Below are 19,838 nucleotides of genomic sequence, written 5' to 3'. Positions count from 1 at the left end.
AGTTAAATAACTAGTTAAATAACTAGTACCAAAAATATGAAATTAATACAGACCAAATGGGAAATATCCAACTAACCCTAGCTATAACACAACTAAAACATATACAATTTTATTACATGCTAAAACATGACAAAATGCATAAAATGACAACTAATAAAAATTACAACCTGCTCTGGTTCTACTACCTTACACAATTCCCATTGGACGAAACGCATCAGAGGATCCTCCTCATGTGGTTTTACCCTTCGATAAAGTCCCATAAGGACGAAACGTGTCAGAGGATCCTCCTCATGTGGTTTTACCTGGGCTTGTATGCCTGAATAAAGTTATTTTTGCAGCACCTTGCCTCCAGCCTTTTTTCACAGCAGTGCTCGTCCGATTCCTTCTCTATCTTACACAATTTAGTGTAATCAGCAAAGATGGAGAATTTGCTTTCTATGCCAACCACAAGGTCATTAATAATTAAGTTAAAAAGCAGGGGTTCCAGTACCAATCCTTGAGGTACTCCCCTCACAACTTTAGCCCAACCTGAAAAAGTTCAATTTATGACAACTCTCTGTTGTCTATCCCTCAACCAGTTTTCAATCCAGATGATTTTTTTTACAGGGTCCAATTTGCTTTATTTTGTACACAAACCACTTGTGTGGAACCAAATCAAAATCCTTTTCAAAATCTAAGTAGACCAAATCAAATTCATTACCCTGGTCTAAATTCCTAATTACTCCCTCAAAGAAACAAATAAGGTCAGTTTGGCATAACCTATCCTTCTATGCTGACTATTAGTATTTTTTTTTTTCAATTAGATATTCCTGAATACAGATGCAGCCACCAAGATTCGACCATTTCTCGGGAAGAAATCCTAGGCTAGCCTAGCTGTGAGATTTCAGCAAATTTTAACGTGTTTAGCCGCAAGTTTGCTGTTGTTTTGAAAGAGTGCTGAAATTGAAATTTAGCATTGACTGCAATACCGACCAGAAACTCAAGTGGTCGATCGCAAGTTATTGTGTTTTATTGTGTCTTAAAAATCTAATAGCAATGCAACCTGTCACATTCCCATTCACGTGTGCACGATCCGATATCACACAGATGTATAGTACTGTTATAGACCTCTTGCCATGGAAAGTCTATGGCTATCTACATACTGTAGTCTCTTTTTCAAAATTTAAAATGTTTATTTTTCATCGAACTGGGTGGCTCCTTGACATCTTGGCTTCTAAAGAAAGAGCCAAAAGAGCCAATATTCAAAATTAATAATCATACATTACATTATGAAATCAAGAGTTTTTTTTTAGTGTTGGTGGAGCAAAAGCATGAAATTGAGTACAGTACTTTAAATTATGATGAATTTTTTTGTCTGCACAGTACTGTCGAGTGCGTGTGTCACGGTGTTTCTGCGCATGCGTGTCACTATGGAACCTGGTTTAAAAGCATATGCATGTCATAACATTTCTCCACATGCATGTCACTGTGGCACCTGTTTCAAATAAAGTTACTGTATGACACAGTACTGTAGTTTTGCATGAATTACAGCAGTATACAGTACAGTACATTTCCTCAAGATGTCGCTAGATGTCCAATGGGTGTCATACAGTGGGTTACCAGAGACTCAATGTGTTTATTGCCTATTGTGGATTGTAATGCACATTTTATTTTAATGCGTATTTACAGTATATTGTTTCAATACAAATGGGTAAAAGTGCTATTAGCCTTCATCCTGGCAGGGCTAAGTATAACTTTTTTTTTCTAGATTTATATATATTTAAAGTAGATATTTATATACTGTATATATTTTTAAATGACATTAGTACTTTATCTACAGTACTACTGTAAGTTTATTTAATATAAATCTAAAGAGTAAAAACAAGAGCACACAAAAAAGTGTTTTTCAAGAATTAAATGTTTTATTTGTACACAATAGATAATAAAGTAAAAATACAAAGTCATCTCTTCTTTCACATTTTCAATCTCCTTGTCTTTTTCTTCTTCTTGTTGGCTCTTCTTGAATGCCTTGGTCTGTAAAGAAAGAGACAATAATTAATATTAAGGGAAGAAAAAGCATGGCATGGGGGTACAGCACTTTACATTAGGACTAGGAGTTTACATTAGGTTTATAGGTGTTGGGGGGGGGGGGTAAAATGGCATGCATGGATTTTAGCACAGTGTATTACCTGGAAGTATGCAGACATGCACACACAAAACAGAAATTAGAAAAAAGAATATTACACTGACTACAGTACATTATTAAATCCTCAGCTGTTTGGGGTGGGGGGAGAAAAAGCATGTGGATACAGTACTTTACATTAGGACTAGGGGTTTACAGTAGGTTTTTAGGAGTTGGGGGGGAGGGGGGAGAAGAAAATGGCATGCATGGATTTTAGCACAGTACATTAAAGGTCTGTAATTTCCCAGTTGTGATCTAGTTCCCTTTTTATGTATGGGGACCACGTCTTCTTTACACCAATCTTGTGGTTGTGAGCCTGTGGAAATGGAGTCCTTGAATATTAAATTTAAAGTTTGGCTATTATTGAACTTAGCTCTGTAAGAAATCTTGGACATATGCCATCAGGGCCAGGTGCCTTATTTGCTTTACTTTTATTAAGCCATCTATGAACTTCCTCCTCATTTAACCAATTGTTCGTTAATATAGAGGTTGTGGCTTCCTCCTGCGGCACTTTTATTGCAATTGATTCTTCCCTGCTAAATACAGAGACAAATAATTTGTTTAGTACCTCTGCTTTTTCCTTATCTCCAATAATGTGTCTGTCCATCTCACATTGAAAGGGACCTATATTCTATTTTCTATTTTTTTGTTTGTTATTTAAGTACTTAAATAACTCTTTAGGGTTAATCTTACATTCTATTGTAGTCCTATTTTCATTATCCATTTTTTCTAATTTGATTGCCCTTTGGCAACTTTTGTTACATTCCTTATAATTCTGATATGTGCCTCCGTCCCTTCTGATTTTAAGAATCTAAATGCCTGAGTCTTCTTTTCCATTTCATCAACCATCCACTACCTGTTTATTTTGCCGCATTGGCTTAGAATTGTTTCTTTATATTTATTACCCAAAGGTATACACTGATAAATGTGCTTTTCTAACATTGTTTTAAAGATTGCCCATTTATCTTCCACATTTGTCCCCTGTAAAAACGTCACCCCAACTTTTTTCTTGTAGCCTATTCCTTAGTTTTTTTAAATTTGCCTTTCAAAAAGGTAAACTCTTTGTTGAAACCATGTAATATGGTTTTTGATCATTTTTTTCAAATGAGACCATGAGATCAATGTTACACAAATGTTCTCGGACTTCAATATTAGTTATTGCTGCTACATTGTTTGATACTACTGCGGCCGAGTTTATTTGAGCATTTGCCCGGTCTCAGCCCAGCAGTAACCAGGCGCGCGCCGGGATGTGCCTGGCGCGCGCCGAAGCCGCGGAGGAGCGCCCTCCGATCGGGGCTTTCTCCCTCCGCTCGCCGGGTCCGCCGGGTCCCCCGGAACCCCCTGCTGCCGTCCCCCACATCGCAGGACACCAGGGCTCCCTCGGGGAGCCCTGGACGCGCGTGCAGGGGGCGCAGGCACCCGATGACGCGTGACCGCGTGTCGATGACGCGCGGCATGCCGAGGGAGTGCGGCTAGCATGCCGGGGCATCCCCAGGCTTGCGGAGCTAGCCGCACTCAAATAAAATGTGCCGCCTCTGTATTACCAAATCCAGTATTGCCCCCCTCCTGGTTGGTTCCTCAATAATTTGGGTCATGTAATTGTCTTTAAGCACTCCAAAAAACCTGTTTCCTTTCATTGTAATGCTAATCTCATTGCGCCGTCTATGTCTGGATAATTAAAATCATCCATAATGCAAAGATGACCTAGTTTTGATGCCTTCTCCATATGCAAAAGTATTTGGGCTTCACCTCACTCACAGATATGTGGCGGTTTATAGCTGTAACGCTTGTGCGAGCCCACAAACAAGACCTGACCCCAGCACTGAGGTGGGAAGGACTATGCCACACACCCACAGTAGCGGGGGCGGCCCAGAAGGTGGTTTGTAGCGTTGCTGGGTCTGGGTATGAAGAAAGGGTTAATCCAATACTTGCCGGGGTCCGTGGGTTGGAGAGGTATACGTAGTTGAAGTCCATAAGCCTGTGGTCTGGGGTTGGAGAGGTACTCGTAGTCGTTATCCGTAAGCCAGGGGTCAAGAGCCAGAGAGAATCCAAATGCAAAGCCAGGTTGGTACACAAGAAGTAAACTGCAGAGAACAAGACAAGAATGGGCTGGACAAGATAGGCACATGCAAATGCTACACAAAGTTATGCTCAGCAATGAGACTGAGCACTGAGCAGGTTCTTATATAGGAAGTGACCAATGAGGCAGGAGGCGGAGAAGAGGCATGGCCCCAGCGGAGACAGGGATAGGCTGAGGGAAGACACGGCTCTCTGCAATCTTGACTCTCAGCTGGGGCTCGTTGCGTGACGTCACGCGTGCACACCGCGCACAGCAGAGGCACGATGCAACCGAGGGGACGGAGGTAAGGTCCGTGACCTGGTAGAAGAGGAGCAGGTGCGCGCACTTTGTAAACAGAGCGGGGTGCACGCACCAGCGGAGGGCGGATCAGGGGCAGCTACAGCCGCTGCAGTACTGGTATGTAGAGAGGAGGGGACCGCGCCGCAAGTGATGCGATCCCTGAATCCTCACAATAGCATATCCCTGCAAACATTTTCTTTATCCTTTTATCTCCACTGCTAGTTTCTATCCACAAGGTCTGTACATTTTCATAATTCCCATGATTAACATCTTCCCTTATAATAACTTTTAAATCTGGTTTAATATATACACATATTTCACCTCATCTTTTATTTGCTCAATCCTTACGAAAAAGGGAATACACTTCTAAATTAACTGCACAGTCATGAGTTTTATCCCACCATGTTTCAGTAATGCCTAAGAACATCATACTGCTTCCTTGTAGCTATTAATTAAATCTCACACAATTTATCTAATCAGACATCTTGCATTAGCAAGCATGCATTTTAGGTTTGTCCAGTCTATGCTACTGTTACTGTATATTAGCGTATTTGTGATGGTGCTCAACAGTGCTGGGACTATGTGAAAGGAGGGGAGTAAACTGGGTGATAATTATATTTTACAATGGCACTGTCCCTTTAATTGGGCATAAGGTACCCTGAAGGTAGGAGTGGGTTGCCAAAGACAGCCCTCTCTTTCCTCATTAGGTAGCCCCAGGTTTAGTACTCACTGAATCTTCTTTCTTCTCCAGTCTCCCCTCCAGAGCGTGCAGCTGTATTAGGGTGTAGATCCAAAGCCAGGGTGTGCAGCGCACAGCAATAAGGAGGAGCAGGTCTTGCAGAAAAAATAGTCCTTTATTTAATTCATGGTTTGGGACAACAGCAAACCTTCAACGCGTTTCGTTCAAGGAACTTTATCAAGAAGTGCTGTTTTAGGTTAAAAGCTACAGTTTATATACAGCTGACTGCCTTATTTTCGCGCCAAATCGTGACGTCATGTTTAATGTCTAAGGGCCTCATGCAGTAAGCGTTGATAAGGGAATTATCACCATTTTATAGCCAAAATTGGGTTTGAGATTCAGTAAGCGCCGATAAGTGCTTGATTTCGCCAGGTTTCGGAGCCGATTATTTTGTTATGGCCAGTCGGCTGCCGATAAGCCTGTTTTCGCCACTGATCGCCACTTTTTTAAATCGGCTGGATTCAACAAAAAAAAACAGCTTATCGGGGCTGATCGGCACTACGAAATTGAGATGTTATGGCCGATTTCTCCCGCCAACTAAAGTTGGCAGTTTGGACGGGAGAACGATCGCTAAGGCTGCCGGAACGGCACTTAGAAAAAAAAAATCTTCTGTACATCAATGGAGTCAATGGAGCGGGGACGTATAACAGTATAGTACTGTTTACGTTTCATTGCTCACAATACAAACGTCATTTGCATTACAGTGTGGGGGGCATTCCCTGCATTGTGTCACGGCTGACGTGTATTATTTGCATAACATTATACTTTTACATGTTTGCAGCATTTGCGGGTCACATTACTCATCATGTGATGATGTGCCAAGGGAAAATACTATACTCAACTCTTAAAGGAGAACCTCACATCATATCACACATTTTACTGCATTGATCGACAATTGTTTACATGATGTTACACATGTCACACATGTCACACATACACCGTATATTCATGTTCCTTTACATTACACAATGCTTGTAATGTGTCACGCATCTTTAAACGTTCATGTACATCTAAATTCTCATGTTTACATCTACGTTTGGTCCTCCCTATTTTCATGACGTCACTTATTGGACGCTCAATCACATTGCATGTTTACATTGTAACCGTAGCATTACAAGCACTTCAACCTAACTTATACACACATGTACAGTAATTCAGCATTGGGACACCTTGTTAACTCATTCTATACCAACTATCCTCCTTACAGAAATGCATGCATATGCACACGACTATTCATTGTTGGCAACATGTCACAATAACATGCCTAATTACACATGTTACACAAAACTTTTCCCACATCAATCTCAGCCTTTTTGTCTCATTACATGACTGACTCTTGCGTTCACAAGTTTTACATGCATTGCACATGCAACTATTTATTTGCAAGCAATGTTTCTACAAAGCATCACGTCACATCATTGGCAAATATCATCATTCCCTGCAGAATACACACAACAACTGCACACAGCTTGCCACACAAGTACTTTATTATGTTCATGTAAAACCTTGCATTTTACTATGTCACCTGACATCATTATACCTATTTAAAGGACGCCCATTACCTGCTCATTCACAGCTACTCATTTCAAAATGTTGAGATTGTTTAGGAGACGGAGGAACATTCTTTTCTATGACATGCTTGATGATGAAGACAATCATATAGGGCAAGGGAGGGACACACCGAGGGACAGTGACAGGGACAGTGACGCGGATACGACAGGGACAGGGAGAGGGACAGGCCGAGGGACAGGTAGAGGGACAGGAGATCAGAGGAGAAGACAGAGGAGACAAGTTGTGCCTCGTCCGCGTCTGTACAGGGAGAGAACCCTGTTAGATGGGATGAGTGAGGAGGAGATTGTAAGTCGCTATCGTTTGAGTTCAGCAGCAATCTTAGCTCTTTATCAGGAGATAAGGGGAGATTTAGATTTTTTCACAGCCAGAGGTCGTGCAGTCCCTGGGCTTGTTAAAATGCTGTGCTCATTACATTATCTTGCTTCCGCGTCATACCAGACAACTGTGGGCATAGTGGGCGGGGTCTCGCAATCTACATTCTCGCGGGCCTTGACCCAGTTTCTCTATGCACTCAATAGACGCGCTAGGAATTATATTCATTTTCCTACAGAGGCGACAGAGTGGCTGGAAGTCAGGACTGGCTTTTATAATATAGCAGGGATACCATGTGTGCTGGGTGCAATCGATTGCACACATGTTGCTTTGATTGCACCTAGTCAGAGTGAGCATGTGTACCGCAATCGGAAGCACTACCATTCACTCAATGTACAGGTGGTATGTGATGCCACGATGAGGATAATGCATGTGGTACCCAAATTCCCTGGTTCCAGTCACGATTCCTCTATCCTGAGGAACTCTTCAGTCTTCCATGCGTTCGAAGAGGGACCTTTTGAATATGGTTGGCTGCTGGGTGAGTACACATTTACATGTTATAACACAAAACACTTTTTTATTTAGGAATGTTGGCATTGTAGAATTTGATCACTAATGTAAGCTTATGTGTGCTCCATTCATTATAGGTGACTCAGGATACGGAATTAGGCCGTGGCTCTTGACTCCGGTGCTAAACCCTCAAACTGAAGCAGAGGAGAGGTACAATGCAGCCCATATATCTACAAGATCTGTTATAGAGAGGACATTTGGCCTACTCAAGACCAGATTTAGGTGTCTGGACAGAACTGGTGGGGCTCTTCTATACAAGCCTCAAAAAGTCTCTGATATTATCCTTGCCTGTTGCATTTTGCACAATGTTGCACTCAGGCACAATGTACAATCAGACCTAGCTGAGCCTTTGGTAGACGAGCATCCCACCCATGTAGCTGCTGAAAATGAACAAACAGCCAGTGGTGGCCAGACACGCCAGAATCTCATCAATTCATTTTTTTCTTGTAAGTAAAAACAGATATGTTCCAAGTTCTACTTTTATACTTACATTATGTTATCTTAACAATAATTTTTTTTTATATAACCTTCTGTTAGGACACAGATGAATATGGGTTGCACACCTTTCTTTTCTCTGCTGTGTGCACAAAGGGATGTGGCACCGGTATGTTATTGTTGCACAGGTTATATAACCCCTCTTCAATTGTACTTTAGTTGTGTGTATGTGAATACAACTGGGGTAACAAAGCACTAATATTTTAGCATTGTGTTGTTCCTTATGCTAACACAATACACATATTATGCCCATACTCATTCATGCTTCTAGTATGCTTACATACAATGTTATTGGTGCAGTGTAACATGTACATCCATATGATGTGTACACCAGGCTCATTTACATTTTGAATGTCATTAAATATACATGGTGTTGCACATTTAACACCAAATACACACTTTGATGTGTTGTTTACGGTACTGAAGATGGCATGTCAATGTTTGCAATTTATATATTGTTCCTTTGCATTATAGGTATATTTGCAGTATGACTGATCATGGTATGTATATTTGCTGACATCTCTCATAAGATGTGCCTACCTCAATCTTCCTATAATTATTTGAACTAAAAACCCAACATATTGGTTTAAACACAAATGTTACATATATGTACTTTCTGTATCATGTATATGCATTTAGCTACTCTTGAGGTATCATGTGCATTGTATTACAAAATGATTACTCACATTTCATCACATTTTATGTATGTTTCCTTATAATTTCCATTAATGTAATATAGAGGTGTTTGGAGAAAAGGGGATAACTGTACTTATTTGTTTACTTACGGGAGCACATTCATCACTAGCATAGACACACTTTTTAAGACAACTGTTTGTGTCTCTATCAATTGGTGTAGGATCCATGTATAACACCGACAAATGATAACACCAGCTTTATTATGGTAGCTTATATCATCATATTGACTATACTATGTATTTTTAAACGATTAATAAACACCGTAAACTATAGTTAGTTAGGTTAATGAAATATACACAGAAACGTACTTCATAACATGATGGTGATGTCATATTCAGAACATCATGCATTGGAGGGGACCATAACATCTGGCCAGTAACATTATTTGCTACAGTCCCAAACCATTTTATCTACATACCCATGTAACAAGAGATTTTAAATATAAATGGCTACTTGGTTGTAAGTGTCCTTTACATTGGGAGAAGGAGTGGCTCAGTGAGTAAAGACACACACTGGCACTGATAGTTTGAAGCAGGGGAGTCTGGTTCAATTCCCGGTGTGGGCTCCTTGTGACCTTGGCCAAGTCACTTTATCTCCCTGTGCCTCATGCGGCAAAAAAACATTTGTACGTTCCACGGGCCAGGGACCTCAGCCTGAAACATGTGTCTGTAAATCGCTGCGTACAACTAGCAGCCCTATACATGAACATGCTCATATTATTATTATTATTATTGTTACATAGTTTCGACAGTCATACGTTCCATTACACAATAGAATACACAAATGTGTTAGCAGAGTGGGAATGGTTGTTATATAAAAAACACACCATGTCATAAAATGTTAGTAGTCATTAAAGAACACTCAAGAAAAATTCAAGAGGCACTATTTTGCAACATCATTATGTTAATTAAGTGCTTATGCAATATAGGCATAAGGGTATCACTTTTTTAATTGTTTGTTAATAAGCGCTGCAAGCAATATAAAATTAGTTCCATATGTAGTATAGTAGTCGGTGGCTCCTCCTCACAATCATCTCATATAAAGGTAGACTCTTCTGAAATCATACATTGATCCGATTGTATCTTCCCCGACATCTCTGAAATACAGCAAACACATGATGGTCAAATATGGCACCTTACTATATATGTATCCGTGACAACGCGTTACACAGCTCTATATGATTGTGTACATACACACGTCACTCATTTATATGTTACAACTACAAGTGTACATCAGTATGTAATTTTTATTATCATTTGTAGCAGCCATAACTATGTATATGAAGTGAACGTTGCCTGTATACTGAAAAATGTGCGCGCACATCTTAGTGTGCGCACGCACTTCACGCTTGGCTCCACTAACTGTTAGCGCATGCGCAAAACAAAGCGAACGTTGTGCGTTCAATACATGTAGAAAATACCAGTAAACATCACATCTTTATTTCAAATACAATGAAGATGAAACTAAAATCATTCTAAACGAGTACATCTGTATTCTTTTAAACCAGACGTGTTTGGACAGAAAGGACGGCCGATAACACAATGCGCAAATGCAATACGTGTGACGTCATGTTAAGCCAGCGTGAAACGCACGCTAACACTCCTCCCACTCAATTAACATTCGGCTAACGCCCAGGGTACGCCTACAAACACTGAGCCGCACGCATCACACACTGCAGTTACCGTTACTATAACAAAACATGACAGCCAATAGGCTTTGAGGCGCGCACGTCGCTTGGGGGCGGGACTTACATCCGTAATCCTTTTTAAGGACGCCTTGGCCCATGACAAGGGTCCCACGTCATACGTGGTGGACCCGGTTTTCAATGTTGTAGATGTTGCATGATAACAAAACAGGTATGTGTTAGAGTTATGGAAAAATGTTGCTAATATGTTTAAAGGGATAGGAAAGTACGTATATGTATACCGTCAGCAATGTGTACTACTCTTTCAGGTTCTACTATATTGTATTAGGAAACAATTTGTTTGTGATCGCTACATGTTATGCAGTCTGCAATGTTACGCTGTATCCACGCATTGAAAGTGAAAATGGTGGTTACAAAAAAAAAAAAAATTTAAACGCAGAGTCAACGCATAACGATTGTTATATTTACCATTCTTCTAGAATTAACTCTTCGCCTGGCTGCAACTGGTCGCTCCAGAAATGCAAGGCATTTTCATCCACGCTTGACCCAACCGCTGAATCCAGTATGACACATATCTCCTCCAGGATGCGCTCGTAGGAATCGCCACTGCTTTCTTCAAATAATTGGTCGGGAGGTAGGTTCATTTCTTCGGGTTCCCATTCCAATGCATTTTCAGCTGAAAGGCTTGGTACATAATCATAGTACTTTTGTTCTTGTACAATGTGGGTTTCAGGAATGGAGGCTGCAGATATTGCAGCACGTATCGATTCAAACGGATCAGTAGTAGCGGATACATTGCTATTGCCATTAGGAATAAATATGCCTTTCACGACAATATAAGTGCCGTCTTTCAGGAGAAATTGTTTTTCCGGGGCAATCTTCCAGAAACCATAGGTGTGTTGTAGCTTATCCTGGTCACGTTCAAAAAAGTCATTACTTGATAAAGTGAATCTTATTGAGGAATTAAAATTCCGTGCATGCTTACGGTCTTGGTAATAAGGATATTTTGCTCGAATGAAATCATCGATTTGGCGTGTGCTTGCTTTCTGTCCGCGACTGTTCAAGATGGCTTCACAGATCATGTACTTATACCCTAAAAGGGGATTAATATTGTTAACGAATTCATCAGCCATGTCTGAGTAGCACAAAAGCTGTGTGCAGGTCTGTGTTATTTGCTCATCAAAATGAATGTGCTGAATGGCTAACAAACTCCTGTTTTTCCTTGTCAAGGTCAACAAAACTAACTACTTTGACTCCTTATTTCAAACGCCAATTGGATTTGTTTGTCTAATTGGGTTAACAGTTGTGGTTTGTGATATGGGACTGTGGGAGAAACATTTCTCCTTCTTTTATCTCGTTTGTGAAAAACATCCCTAGAATTTGAATGCGTTCACATAGTGTTTTTTTGAACACTAACAAAGACCACTGTGTGAAAATATTTCTTAGCCAGGCATATCAGTACAAACACACACCTGCAAAAAGAAATGTAGAGGTTGAAATCCAAAGATTCCTGCGGTGCACAGCAAAATAGGGTAGAGGACCAGCAAGGTGTTGTTAAAAATCCTTTATTGAAACAGCATGGTACAGGGGACACACACTCTGACGCGTTTCGGACTGGTATAGTCCTTAGTCATAGAGCTGATCCGCACCATTCATCCCCACTGATTTAAAGGGCTAAGCCCGCCCCCCTACGTCATCGCGCTCCCTGCTTTTGGCGCGAAAATCGCTAATGTATAATCTCATTGGCTGGGACTCCCTGCACACAGAATGACTAATTGCCGTGTATAACTTTGAAGGGGGGTGAAGTACCTCCCCCTGCGTCATCGCGCTACTCCTTTTGGCTAGAAAATCGCCAAGCTATAGCCTCATTGGCTGAGGCTCCCAGCCAATAGTAATGCCAGCTGCCCTGGGTATATCTGAGGACAGGGGGAATGACGCGCATCTGACTTCAGCGCCCAGACCCCTTTGCCGATACGTAGCACGTCGTTGCTAGGCAACGACTATAAACAACAACAGAGAGTCCTCAACACATAGCGATACATGGCTATGTAATGCAAAAAGGATGCCCAGGGAGGCAAGGAGGGATGGGAGAAGGAAAAAGGGGCGGGGCGGAAGGGGGGGGGGGGGGAGAAGGGAAAAGGAATGAGAGGAAGGGGAGGGAAGGGGGAAGTGGGGAGGGGGGGGGGGAGAGGGGGGAGGGGTTTTGACTTGCAAGAAAAGCATGTGGGGATGAACTAAACAAATAAAACTAACATGATAAAAACACACATTAAATCAAGTACAACAAAACATGAATAACATACAAATGCATAATGTGGCGAATCTAAAATCTGAAATGGAGGTTACATGTGTGGATTGGGGGAGAAAAATTGTTCACCAATATTTATCATGTTAGTATATTCAACTAATGTTCTTATTGATAATTAATTTTTGGTGATACATAAGTTTTGATCTATGATTAAACATATGTCATAAAACATGTATAATGTAATAAAGTATCCATTTGGGACAATTAATTTCTAGCTGTGTGAACAATAACCCTGGTTTTTAACGTAAGGCAAGCAATGTTATTATATGAGAATGCACTGGACATTGTATATTCATATTGCATATTATCTAGTACATTTGAATAAACGAAAGCTACTCTAGGTTTTTGGACCAAAATCTAGGGTAAGTCAGTTGATAGATTGGGCTCATTAATCCTTTTAGATCAAGTTAAAAAATGTTTGAGCTCCCAATCTTGGTTCATGCCCCTGGGTGCCAATGTCCCAAGGGCATAAATCCAGAACATCTCCCTACGGTTTAGTGATGCTTCTCTATGTCCTCCTCTAGGGTGTATAGGGATGGTCTCAATGGCACTATACGTAAGTGTTTTAGTTGATCCTGAGGGACACGTGTTAAAATGACGTGCTACCGGAAAGCGTTCATCGCTGTTCTTTATACTCCGGATGTGTTCTGTGATCCTTACTTTCAAAGCCCTAATGGTCCTGCCTATATAGCCACTTCCACATGCACATTTTAGTAAATAAATTACAAAGTTGGTGTTGCATGTCATAAATGACTCCAACCGATAAATTTGCCCTGTATGGACATCTCTTACTGATTTTAATGGTTCAGCGTATCTGCAGAGATTACATAGGCCACATTTAAAGAATCCTTTAGGCAGAGGTTTTGTATTTTTAGCTTTTAACTCAAACAAACTAGGAGATACATAATTGCCGATGGTTTTGGCTTTCTTAAATACCATTCTAGGTTTTTGTGTGGTATAGGGATCCAAATCTGTATCTAATTTTAAGATTCCCCAATGTTTTTGGAGTATATGTCTAATCTGTTCTGCTTGTTTTGAGAACGTGGTTATGAACAGTGGACACTGATTGTTAATATTATTGGATAGTGTCTTTTTGGGGTTCCTCTTTTTCAAGAGGTACTCCCGATCGGTTTCTAGGGCATAATTAAATGCACTCTCCAGATCTCTCTCTACATAACCACGATCTCTGAATCTTCTCTTTAGATCCTCTGCCTGGAGGATCTAAAGAGAAGATTCAGAGATCGTGGTTATGTAGAGAGAGATCTGGAGAGTGCATTTAATTATGCCCTAGAAACCGATCGGGAGTACCTCTTGAAAAAGAGGAACCCCAAAAAGACACTATCCAATAATATTAACAATCAGTGTCCACTGTTCATAACCACGTTCTCAAAACAAGCAGAACAGATTAGACATATACTCCAAAAACATTGGGGAATCTTAAAATTAGATACAGATTTGGATCCCTATACCACACAAAAACCTAGAATGGTATTTAAGAAAGCCAAAACCATCGGCAATTATGTATCTCCTAGTTTGTTTGAGTTAAAAGCTAAAAATACAAAACCTCTGCCTAAAGGATTCTTTAAATGTGGCCTATGTAATCTCTGCAGATACGCTGAACCATTAAAATCAGTAAGAGATGTCCATACAGGGCAAATTTATCGGTTGGAGTCATTTATGACATGCAACACCAACTTTGTAATTTATTTACTAAAATGTGCATGTGGAAGTGGCTATATAGGCAGGACCATTAGGGCTTTGAAAGTAAGGATCACAGAACACATCCGGAGTATAAAGAACAGCGATGAACGCTTTCCGGTAGCACGTCATTTTAACACGTGTCCCTCAGGATCAACTAAAACACTTACGTATAGTGCCATTGAGACCATCCCTATACACCCTAGAGGAGGACATAGAGAAGCATCACTAAACCGTAGGGAGATGTTCTGGATTTATGCCCTTGGGACATTGGCACCCAGGGGCATGAACCAAGATTGGGAGCTCAAACATTTTTTAACTTAATCTAAAAGGATTAATGAGCCCAATCTATCAACTGACTTACCCTAGATTTTGGTCCAAAAACCTAGAGTAGCTTTCGTTTATTCAAATGTACTAGATAATATGCAATATGAATATACAATGTCCAGTGCATTCTCATATAATAACATTGCTTGCCTTACGTTAAAAACCAGGGTTATTGTTCACACAGCTAGAAATTAATTGTCCCAAATGGATACTTTATTACATTATACATGTTTTATGACATATGTTTAATCATAGATCAAAACTTATGTATCACCAAAAATTAATTATCAATAAGAACATTAGTTGAATATACTAACATGATAAATATTGGTGAACAATTTTTCTCCCCCAATCCACACATGTAACCTCCATTTCAGATTTTAGATTCGCCACATTATGCATTTGTATGTTATTCATGTTTTGTTGTACTTGATTTAATGTGTGTTTTTATCATGTTAGTTTTATTTGTTTAGTTCATCCCCACATGCTTTTCTTGCAAGTCAAAACCCCTCCCCCCCCCCCCCTCCCCACTTCCCCCTTCCCTCCCCTTCCTCTCATTCCTTTTCCCTTCTCCCCCCCCCCCCCTTCCCCCCCGCCCTTTTTCCTTCTCCCATCCCTCCTTGCCTCCCTGGGCATCCTTTTTGCATTACATAGCCATGTATCGCTATGTGTTGAGGACTCTCTGTTGTTGTTTATAGTCGTTGCCTAGCAACGACGTGCTACGTATCGGCAAAGGGGTCTGGGCGCTGAAGTCAGATGCGCGTCATTCCCCCTGTCCTCAGATATACCCAGGGCAGCTGGCATTACTATTGGCTGGGAGCCTCAGCCAATGAGGCTATAGCTTGGCGATTTTCTAGCCAAAAGGAGTAGCGCGATGACGCAGGGGGAGGTACTTCACCCCCCTTCAAAGTTATACACGGCAATTAGTCATTCTGTGCGCAGGGAGTCCCAGCCAATGAGATTATACATTAGCGATTTTCGCGCCAAAAGCAGGGAGCGCGATGACGTAGGGGGGCGGGCTTAGCCCTTTAAATCAGTGGGGATGAATGGTGCGGATCAGCTCTATGACTAAGGACTATACCAGTCCGAAACGCGTCAGAGTGTGTGTCCCCTGTACCATGCTGTTTCAATAAAGGATTTTTAACAACACCTTGCTGGTCCTCTACCCTATTTTGCTGTGCACCGCAGGAATCTTTGGATTTCAACCTCTACATGAATATTGAGCGTGCTGCACGCTGCATTGGAACAAGCCTGCTGTGAGTATATTTCTCCCTCACAGGGATACTGGATGACCTGGAATAGTGCTGCAGCACAAGGGTTAGGTATGGCCGAGCTCCATACAACAATGGTATGTTAACCTTTATTCCATTATGACACATGGACTACTGCCATTACACTGAGTGTCTTTTTTGCTGCATTCATATAGCACTGGGTCTCATTACTCTACTTGCTGGCTGATACAGTTTCCTGTTACCATGATATGTGGACTTATATTGATTATTGTCTAAAGGTTCAGATTTGGATTGAGCACTGTGATTGGGACTCACGCCCCAAACCACCGATTGCAAAAAGAAATGTTTTTTCCCCGCTTACATTTCTGTGTGTATGTGAAAGTCTGGTTAACTCCCTGTCTGCATGAGTTTAAATACGTGTGTATATATATATATATAAATATATCTCTCTTATAAAAATATATATATTTATATATTATATTTTATTTTTTTTAATATTGCAGGAGTACACACAACATTGATGGCAGTAAGTATACCTTGTATGAAACCTATTTAAATGGTGAGAAACATGATTGAATGAAGTAATAAACATTTGTTTAAGCACAATACTGTTAGAGTCTCATACTTAGGATATTTCTCAAACATTATGCCTGTATTATTAAAATAGTGTGCTTTCACAAGGAAGCATGAAGTGTATTAGTTTGTAAAATACATGTATACCAGTTTATATAGTACTATATATATATAAATATATATATATATATATATATATATATATATATATATATAGATATACACACACACACACACACACACACACACACACACACACACACACACACACACACACACACACACACACACACACACACACACACACACACACACACACACACACACACACACACACACTCAGTGTGTGTATATATATTTTTATACATTCTGAGATGTTATTGAAACAAGAACACACAAATGATTAAAGGACAAAATTAGAATGCCCAAGCAAGGCAAAGGTAAGTAATAATTTACACATAATCCTGCTGTACACGTACAAGAAAGATGTTTGCAGTTACTTAGGTGTTTTTATAAATGCATGTGACTAATATGCATATGCAATTCTTACATCAATTAACACACCCAAATGCAATGTTTTGCTGCAAAGTCAATGGCAGCTTCTCTAAACTTTGCAACTGGTTCCAGGTGGACCATTACTGAACAGACGATTAATACATAAATATTTATAACACTATTCATTAATTGAGTGTTAACATTTCCAAAACTTCACGTGTACAAGAACATACTTGAAAGTTTGGAAACAACACAGTCTTCAGCATACATACAATAGTAATTAGATAATGTGAAGTCAACAAAACAAGGCCAAAGACATATTTTCTGAATTATAACATTTATTTTTTTTGTTCCTTTTGCGAGCGAGTAACAGGCCTGCTTGTTGTCTCTTGAATTTTCCTTTTTCTTTTGCCACCAACTTTAGGCACAGCAGAGCCACTTTGAGTGGCCTCTGGCACTTCACGGGCAGGGCTTGTGGGCAGTGACTCACCTACAGGGCTTTTGGGCAGTGACTGTTCACCTACGGGGCTTGTGGCCAGTGACTCACCTACAGGGCTTGTGGCCAGTGATTCACCTACAGGGCTTTTGGGCAGTGATTCACCTACAGGGCTTTTGGGCAGTGATTCACCTACAGGGCTTTTGGGTAGTGACTGTGAGCAAGTTGGTAGACACTGCACAAGTGATGGTTGGTCTGTTTCATGTGTGTCTTTTGTTGTTTTTGACCAAAAACTGGTCAGTAGTAACTGCTTGTATTTTGTTTTTGTGGGCTCCTTTGTAGGTGTCAGCTGCTGATTTTGTACAGATGGCAGTGGTAGTATGTCGTCAGGAACCTGCACAGCAATCTCTGCTACTTGACCGGTAACATTTGGGCCTGGTGAATGAATATCAGATGAATGTGGTGAAAACTGACCTGCATGAACAGATCCTGGCTGGGAGGTGTTGAATTGTGGTACATTAGTCATTCTCCAGTAATTAGCTTGTGTTTGCTGAACAACTAATGCTTCGAATGAGGTGTTGATTTTTTGCAACTGTTTCGGCACTTCAATGAAGACTCTGTGGAGATGTGCCAATTGTGAAACTGTTTCTTCCTGCAGTGCAATCATCCTTTCCAGCACTGTCATGAAGTCAGAATGGCGACGATTTTCTGCTTCCACAATTTTTCCCTCAGAAGCTACAATTGCATCGTATGTCGTATTTGCTGGACGATTTGCCGGTAAAACAGTTTCAATTGGAACGTCTTCATGGTCACTTGCTTCTATTTGTGTGTGTATGGCGGTGGCGTCATCATCATCATCATCATAATCCTCTTCATCATGTTCTACAAATAAATGTACAAATTATTAAATGTCATGTTAATCTCTGCTGTGTTACTATGTAATTGTACTGTGTCATAAGTAACAACTAACATGTTTCCATACGTTTTATAACCTCACATTAAAAACTACCTTGACTTAAGAATAATGTTTGGACTCAATATGAAATATGAGTGAATGAAAACTTGCTGTAAACTCAAAACTCCTACATGATAGTTAACATCACTAACACAATACAAGTTGCCTTACACTTCATTTTCACTGACACTAAGTAATCCTATTTAAAGAAGATGTGCAAAACAAATAATGAACATGACAACATAACATATAGAAGAGCACATATTATATGGCCACCAACTGATACACTCACCTTCTAGGTGTGTTGAGCTGGCTGACCCAGGTGAAGACACTTGTTCAGTCTCAGGTGACACATGTCCTTCAGGGGCAACTATATATAACAATAACATAAGTTTTACATTTACATGTGTAAATATTGAACAAACAGTTATTGTATGTTCTGTATTTATGAGTATCTAACAGCATCATTTCCTTAACCCAAAATGTGTGTGTGAAAGTGAACATAAATAGTTGTAATAACAATGTACATGCCTGTGTACTTAGAAGTTTTGAGTTCCCTAACATACAACATACTATGGTTCTGCAGTAATGCGTGAGGAAAAATACATTAAATTAGTACATAAAAATCATATGTTGTGTAGTGATATCAGTATCATAATGTACATAACTATCATGAGATGACCATTCACAATGGTTATCATGAAGGTGGTCATATTGCAAAAAGTGTTGTTTTTGGTAGAGGATATGTGTGGTACATTAATATAAGATGTGGCACACATGAATGTGGCTGTGACTAAACAAGACAAGACATGCAGTGTGTGATAATGTGTCGTTGATAGTAGTTCAACTATAGATATGAGTGAACTAATGTGTGACGTACGGTTTGATAAGTAATGAGTTGTTGGGGCATTTAGTAGCTAAAGTGAAGCTTTCAAATGAGTGTGATTAACTTCAGTTGTGCTAGTGAGGTTGTAAGAACGGTTTTCCCTTCCCCAAAAAGCCTAATGAGCCACACCTTTCAATTACTTGAAACAGGTGAAAATGGTGTGAACTAAGTTGCCCCTAAAATGAGGCTGTAATTAGTGTGTGTGCTGAACCCCACCCCCTCTGTTGAAGTGTATGCTGTGATGAGATATTAATTGCAGCTGCTTTAACACAATGGTAGATGAGCTAAATAGTCGTGTGCAGTTTTGAAGTTATGAAAACAATGACATAAAATATGATACGTGTGCCTCATTATGCTGTCTGTATATGACTTAAAGCAA

General features: G+C 40.2%; 1 long non-coding RNA gene across 1 annotated transcript; it reads left to right on the top strand.

Annotated features, from left to right (window-relative positions):
- The first annotated feature begins 10,910 nt into the window (after positions 1-10,910).
- LOC142494386 (uncharacterized) lies at positions 10,911-18,168 on the top strand. Its single transcript, XR_012801407.1, has 3 exons — positions 10,911-11,183; positions 16,618-16,640; positions 17,961-18,168. It is a non-coding gene; the product is annotated as an uncharacterized LOC142494386 (long non-coding RNA).
- The last annotated feature ends 1,670 nt before the right edge of the window (positions 18,169-19,838 follow it).

The sequence above is a fragment of the Ascaphus truei genome, chromosome 5, assembly GCF_040206685.1.
Source record: "Ascaphus truei isolate aAscTru1 chromosome 5, aAscTru1.hap1, whole genome shotgun sequence".
Lineage (NCBI taxonomy): Eukaryota > Metazoa > Chordata > Amphibia > Anura > Ascaphidae > Ascaphus > Ascaphus truei.
This window is presented reverse-complemented; position numbering and strand designations above follow the sequence as displayed.